The 7,113-nt window shown below is 34.1% G+C and overlaps 1 long non-coding RNA gene across 1 annotated transcript; it reads right to left on the bottom strand.

The window, feature by feature from the left end:
• Window positions 1-601: 601 nt before the first annotated feature.
• Window positions 602-4,540, bottom strand: LOC144960605 (uncharacterized). The gene is made up of 3 exons (XR_013642884.1): window positions 4,268-4,540; window positions 1,725-1,864; window positions 602-828 (listed from the first exon to the last, which is right to left on the bottom strand). It is a non-coding gene; the product is annotated as an uncharacterized LOC144960605 (long non-coding RNA).
• Window positions 4,541-7,113: the final 2,573 nt, after the last annotated feature.

The following is a 7,113-nucleotide window of genomic DNA, read 5'->3' as shown; positions in this document are numbered from 1 at the left end:
TCGAGCACAAAATTACTGGCAAACCTAAAAATTCTAAAACTATTTATTTACAAACTCTACAAGTAACACGCAAATATTTTAAAAACTAAATGTAATTCTATCACCTGTGGAATCAAACTGTATGCTCAGAAAATCTGCTGTACTGTAATGTTCGGGCAATTATTGGCCTTCGCCAAAAAAGAAAAAAATAAGAACTGTATTTCCTACACCAGTATACAAAAAACACACATATATGTTTTCTCTACACGGGAAATTCCATTGAGTGTTACAAGCGCTGCACCTAACCATCAACTTCTTGTAGATACCGCTAGCTATAACCAATAAAAATGGACAAACTTAGCCCATAATATTTTACATTTCTGGGAATGTTTGTTTTTTCTTTTATGCCATATAATTTATTAATGTTTTTATTTAATTTGTTGCCAGCGTGTGTATTTTGTACATACATAGGGAATAGGTACATGCTTCTGTAAAAAAACGTTTGATTGGTCATTCTGCTGATTTGTGCAGATTGCCTTTTACACAATGAAATGACAATTGGCTTGTAAAAATAACATGTAGACTATCATATTAATATATTCATTTAGCTTAAACGGCATAATTTAAGGTTAATAAAACATTTCCTCCCAGATCTTAATAATTGAGGAATAAATCAATATGGGTGAACTCATTTAATTCTATCTATCTCATCATAAGAACACTTTGTCACTACGTTGTGTGGCCTTGAGCAAGTCACCTCAGCCCTAGCTCAGTTTGTGGCGCTGTGTTGCGGCAATGGCTGGGTTATTTCAGTCTCCCTTTAGAATAGACTCCAAAGACAAATTTTCCCTAGAGGTGAATAAAGAGAATCTATATTTTTTAAAATTTGTTACGCTATAGTCAAAGACAAAAACCTTCAGTATTTTCTAATTTTGTATGAACTATCCTAAAAGGCAACCTATTCATAGCATAGAAGGACATGCTCACAATAGTATCAATTTCATTGCCCTCAAATTTAATGGATCTTCCTCTTTTATTAATTGTCATTGCCCATTCATTCAATAAAACAAAATTAATCAACATAATAAAGACAAAGCTTTTGATTCAAATGAAGTGATGTTTTTTGTTCAGTTATTTATTATCTCTGAAGTTAAAAGTCTTAAAACTCAACCATGTAAGCTTTTGTACAGTCTGGTTATTTGAAAAAAAAACTTCTCTTGATGTCAGTTCTTGCACCAACAATTTGGACAAACTTTTGACTTCATTACTGGCTCACCAGACAGGCATTCCTTACATACCTTATGAGCAAATGAAGTCACTTGATATGTGCTCTATTCTCCTTTGTCTTATTACATTCCTCATAGTCATAGATTTGTGTCTTAGCTTTGCAATATGAAATATGATTTTGTGCCCTTTGTCTATTGTTATGTGCATAGATCTACAATCTTTTCACTCGCTATTCAACTTCATTTCAACTGGCAATGCAATGACCTTAAAGTGTAATGAACGACACAAACGTTGCTAATCTCACTTTTTACCCCCCCCCCCAAAAAAAAAAAAATTGCTTGATTTGGACCTATTGAATTTCCTGAGCGTGAGATCTGCTTTTATTTTTATATAGCGCATGCAATATCCACCCAAAGCACTCTACAAGATGTCCCAAGCCAACAGAAACATTAACATGTAGGAAGAGATATCATGCATACATAAATATTGTTTTAAACAGATACAATCAATACACTTACATTTACATGGTCAATGATTGAGCTAGTTTCTCCAATTGTTGATTGTTCAACTAGAGCCGTTGCTGCCTGCAGTCATTGCGTTTGTTCCTATCTTTAAGACATGAGTAATGGTCTGTTTTTTTCTCTGCCCCATGTCCAAGCTTTAACGTTGAAACCCAATCAGGATCAGTTTCATCAAGCAGTGATGCTCGCCTTCCTGTAAAGGCAAAAAAATTGATTGTTGAAATATATTACTTCATTTCTTGCCTATTACAATCTGGTCCTGGTCCTTGTGTGGCTATGTGGTCTAGTGGTATGACACTCGATTTTGGATCGGAAGGTCATGGGTTCGAGCCTTGCGCTCGACGCATAGTTGAGTCCTTGGAAAAGGCTCTTTATTCACATTCTCTCACCATACTCAGGTGTAAAATGAATACCTGGCCGTTTACAGCGTTTTCTTTGTCCGAAAAATTGTAGTGTCGCCTAAAAGGCGTCATGTCCCGTTCTACATGTTAAATGTTGCTGTTGACCAGGGACCCCTTGTAAAGCACTTTGAACACATTTAGTGGATATTGCGCTATAATATAAAGCTCAATTTTTAAATTATTTTTTTTTTACAATCCTTAAGCTTTCCGTTAAATTTACATCAAGCTTTGTCAAATTAGAACAAGGGTAGAACAATTATATAGTGCAATTTTCATGAAATGAAAATTTGTTCAAAGCGCTTTGCAAGGGGTTTATAGCCAACACTTCTTCACTAGAGGAATTCAAGCGTCGATTGATTACATTCTTATTCCGACAGGCTTTCTTTTGATTATGTGTATAATTAGCGTTGTTCGTGTACTGTGTTAGGGCTTCATGATTAAGTTAATCTATGTTTTGCGCCCAGAGCCCTCCTGATTAAGGGATGTTTGGCGCACTATAAATCTATACCATTATTATTATTATCAACAGCGAGACTTTACATGCAGGTCGAGACATGACGCTTGTTAGGCAATATTACATTTTTTTCCAGAAAGAGACAATGCTGTTTAACAGGCCTGCATCTGCCCCCTGAAAAACTTGCCTGAAAATCCTCGAGCTGAAGCTTTTTCAATAACATGAGCAAAAATCCCCATTTCCCAGAATATTTTCTTAGAATTTTACCAATTCAATAGGCTGTTAAACAAAATGAAAAAGTATTTCAATTAATTTTTTGTTCCGGCAGAGCAAAATTGCCAGAAATGCCGGCAAATTTACAGGCCTATTTTAAAAGCCAGTTACCCAATTTATGGCTGAGTATGGTGAGAGAATGTGAATAAAGTTCCTTTCCCAATGACTCAACTGCTCAGAACGGGTCTGGAACCCTAATCCTTCCAACATGACGGTGATAACTATACCACATAGCTGCAATTAAAGTATCGGGATCCCAAAGGACAATTTTTTTAAATTGAAATTTTTTTATTATTATTATTGTCATATTTGGGGAAAATTCCATATGAAGGCCCTAATTCAATGACTATACGAAACATTATAACTAATCCTCACCTTGAGTTAAAATTAGTTTCTAACTATGAAAATTATGAAAAGTCATTTTAGTGGATTGATAGAGGTCGATTGTTTCTTTCTTTGGATTAAAATTTAAAATAATAATAATTATAATATTAATTTTGTCATTAAAAAAATAACCATTACTATCATTATAAACTGACACTGGCAATCACTAAGCAGCGTGTTAAACTTCTGTCAAAAACTAGCATTTACATGTCCAACAGCGGTGTAGAAAAGCAGTTTGTTCGTGTTACTTTACAATAAGTAACAATACACCACCAACGGAGGAACGGAAAAAAAAACTTAAGAAAAGCGCAACCTTACTTTTAATATTTTTTCAAATGGAGAACATGTTTTTAAAATGCACAATAAAATAATCTTGACAAAGCATAAGTTATAAACTGGAACATTATAATTCTAAAATGAATGATCAGAACAACAGTGAAAGACTTCCTAATCTCATAAACGCCAAAGCTTGAAAACGAAAGTATTCCTATCACTATCGGTAATGAGGCATTTGGTTTTGATTTAGAGTATGTTGCACGAGAAATGCATGAAATATTCATGGTCCTATCTGATAACTAAACACAACAAATAAAAGATCATCCATCCGGACCGTGTATGGACCATAAAATTAAAATGATTCCTTCTAGACCGCTTACAGACTACAGATTACATCTGAGTCTGAGATGAGTCAGATGATTTCTCCAACTTCGGAGTTTCGCATAGAAAAGTCACATCGGTGAAAAATCTCTCCGTAGATTTTGTTAGACCACCGAGTTTGAAATTTTTGATTTGATTTCTCTTCCATGAAAAAGAATAAAACACATATTTATTAAATCATAAACTTGCAACGTCAGAAATTAAGGCAAGGACCTTGGTCGGTTGCCGCCAACTCCGTGACATGCTATGGCCCACAACGGCTACATGATGATGTTGGAGCGAAGTAAACTTGCTTTGTTCACAATAATTAAAATTAATTCATATCGTATATATATAATATTTAAGATTTTAATTTATCCATCAATTCTTACCTTTAACAAAATGATCATTGCAAACTCGGTGGCTGCAAGTTAGATTTGAGCCATCGCCAAATCCCTTTCTTCTGATCGCTGCAACTGTCTCCGCTGGGTTAAATTTATTATTTTTGGGTGCTTCGTCTTCCTAATGGATGGTAACCTGAACATTTTGACTCCATCTCGACCCTGTCTTCTAGTGCATCCGATGATTATGCAGTTATTTGGCACGTTTCACGTTTTAAAAATTGGACAAGAGCTTGTTTCACATCAATGTTTACAAGCCAGCCAAGTTCTTTTGCCATCCGGAACTAAAGTAGGTCATTGCGTGACGTCATCAGCATTCTATCTATATGATAATGATATTCCTTTACAGTGCGTTGTAGATGTTAGTAATGACGAAACAGTTGAAGATCCAAAGATGATGATTGAATGTACAACATTATGGCGGTCAAATAAAACTCCCGCCTTTTATGATACGATATTATTTTTGATAAACGTCAGATTTTACCTTCAATACGCCCTAATAACAAATACCAACTATAATTTGATACTTTTATCCCCAAATATGAAGTAACACCGATCAAAGAAATACATTTTCTAGTACTCAATAATATAATGACTAATCTTTTAACTTTGGAACGTAAATCTGTCATAAACCCACTAAATAATGACCAAGTTTAACTGATATACAAGCACCGTCAACTGATTAAACCCACTTAGAACTCCTGTGTAGCCCTTTGCATAAGCAAACTCTCTTACAAACCGAGGCCGCATCGGAAGTTTATCGTTTTATTTCTTTATCTTTTGTTTTAGTTTAAAGATAATGTTCTATCCCAATAGCACATATGTATTCATATTCATGTACATGTACATATAAATGTGTTTCAGCCTATATGTAATAGAGTCAGACAACAGGGTAGTTGATGCTGGCCAGTGGTAGTATTGGCTGGGTGGAATTGATGTGGGAGTGGATGAATTCGGTCCCGGGGTCGACTTAGGAGTTCAAGACTGTAACTGCGGCGGTGGTGCTCGTGTGAGGAAGATAGATCGAGACAATGAAGTGACAGTTTTTGTACTATTGATACTTATGTGTGGATAATTAATATATAATAAAGTTAATAATAATAAATAATAATAATATATAATAATAATAATAATAATAATAATATAATAATAAATAAATAATAATAATAATAATAATAATAATAATAATATATCATGACATTTATAACGCGCATTTTCATCACGGGGTGATGCTCAATGCGCGAAACAATAATACAGTGGCATTATTATACAAATGAAACATTATACATACTACATCAACATAATATTATCATATTACAATAATGTAATAACTAAACATAAAGTCATTAATACAAGATATGTTATAATGCATCCACATGCTTTGTCAAATACGGAAATAATATAAAATAATGATATAATAACATAAACTAAATAACATTCATATTGGGGTCAAATAGAAGTAGAAGTAGGGAGTTGATTTCATGAGCGAGGAGAACTCTTTAGTATAGAATTGTGTTAATATTTATTACGTCATATTAGACGTCATCTAGATTGAACTGGGACGTCAAGGAAGCACCTACGACACTGGTCCAGGTAAACGGAAAGATTCTACTAAGTGTGTAATCCTAATCGAGTTGTACATATTGACATGATTCAAACCAACAACACAAATAGCATAGCACGTCTATAGGAAAGAGTAGTGTCCCTTGATTTGACGTCAGAGGACGAGAGACGCATGCGCACAACCAACATGACGTTCTCTCTCTAGTAACTTTTCCGCCGGTGACGTCCAATCAAGGGACACTACTCTTCCGCTAATCTCATTCCCTATGAAGTGACGAATTAATCATTAAAAAGAGTTATGCTACAGAATCAATCCTGGAGAACTGCAGTGACAAAGGGAAAATGATCATCTTGTAATTATTAAACAAACGCGTTAACCCTCTCCTTACCAACTCCAACAAAATCGCCACATTTATTGTTACCACACAATATACAAGTTTCTTATTCAGATTTATTTTGTACATCACAAACATCGAAGAGTGATCTTTGTTTAATTAATAAAAACATACAGTTGATTTGTAGAGAGTTTGTTTGAGTTCTTAAAAATCAAATTTTCTGTTGGCTAAGCCTGCCATTGTGGGATAATCCTGAAAACCATCGGGAAGGAGAGGGTTAATGTTATGGCTGTATGAAACGTTTAAGTAACAATTATTAAATATTCAGAAGAACAAAGTCGATTTAGGTGATTCAAGTTATGTGGCTAAAAGGCTATGATTTGCCAAAAATAGTGATATACATTTCTAAATGATCACAGTTAAAATTATTAAATGAATTGGAATATTTTAGACAAAGAAATTAATTCAATTAATATATTCATGAATTTCAAACGGATAATGAGCAGGGCGTTAAGAGAATTCTTCATGAAATTTCCTGATGAAATGAAAACTATAAATAGACGAGATATGTCACTTTTAATTTAAGCAGGTCTCAATTCCCTTTGATGTAAATTAAGCTATTAAAATATATATACTCAATAATACTTTACTGAAAAAAAGGAAGAAATGTAAAACAATGCATTCATTATAATTATTGCAATCATTGCATAACATATTTCATACGATTCTATTATTTCACTGAAAGACATGACATATCTTCATTAAAATATGGACGCAAATAGCTAGATGGTACAATCAATGAAGGTAGGAAACAAGACTTAAGTTTGAAATGGTCAGTGTCAGCCTGACCGATGCCAACCCATCTCCAAGCAACTGCAACACACGTTAATCTGACAAAGGCGTAAGTGATCATGCCACAGTTGTTTGCCTCGATGACCA

The sequence above is a fragment of the Berghia stephanieae genome, chromosome 15 (genome assembly GCF_034508935.2).
Source record: "Berghia stephanieae isolate SIO BIC M18660-M18661 chromosome 15, UCSD_Bste_1.3, whole genome shotgun sequence".
Taxonomy (NCBI): Eukaryota; Metazoa; Mollusca; class Gastropoda; order Nudibranchia; family Aeolidiidae; genus Berghia; species Berghia stephanieae.
Note: the sequence above shows the minus strand (reverse complement) of the source record. Positions and strands in the feature narration are given on the sequence as shown.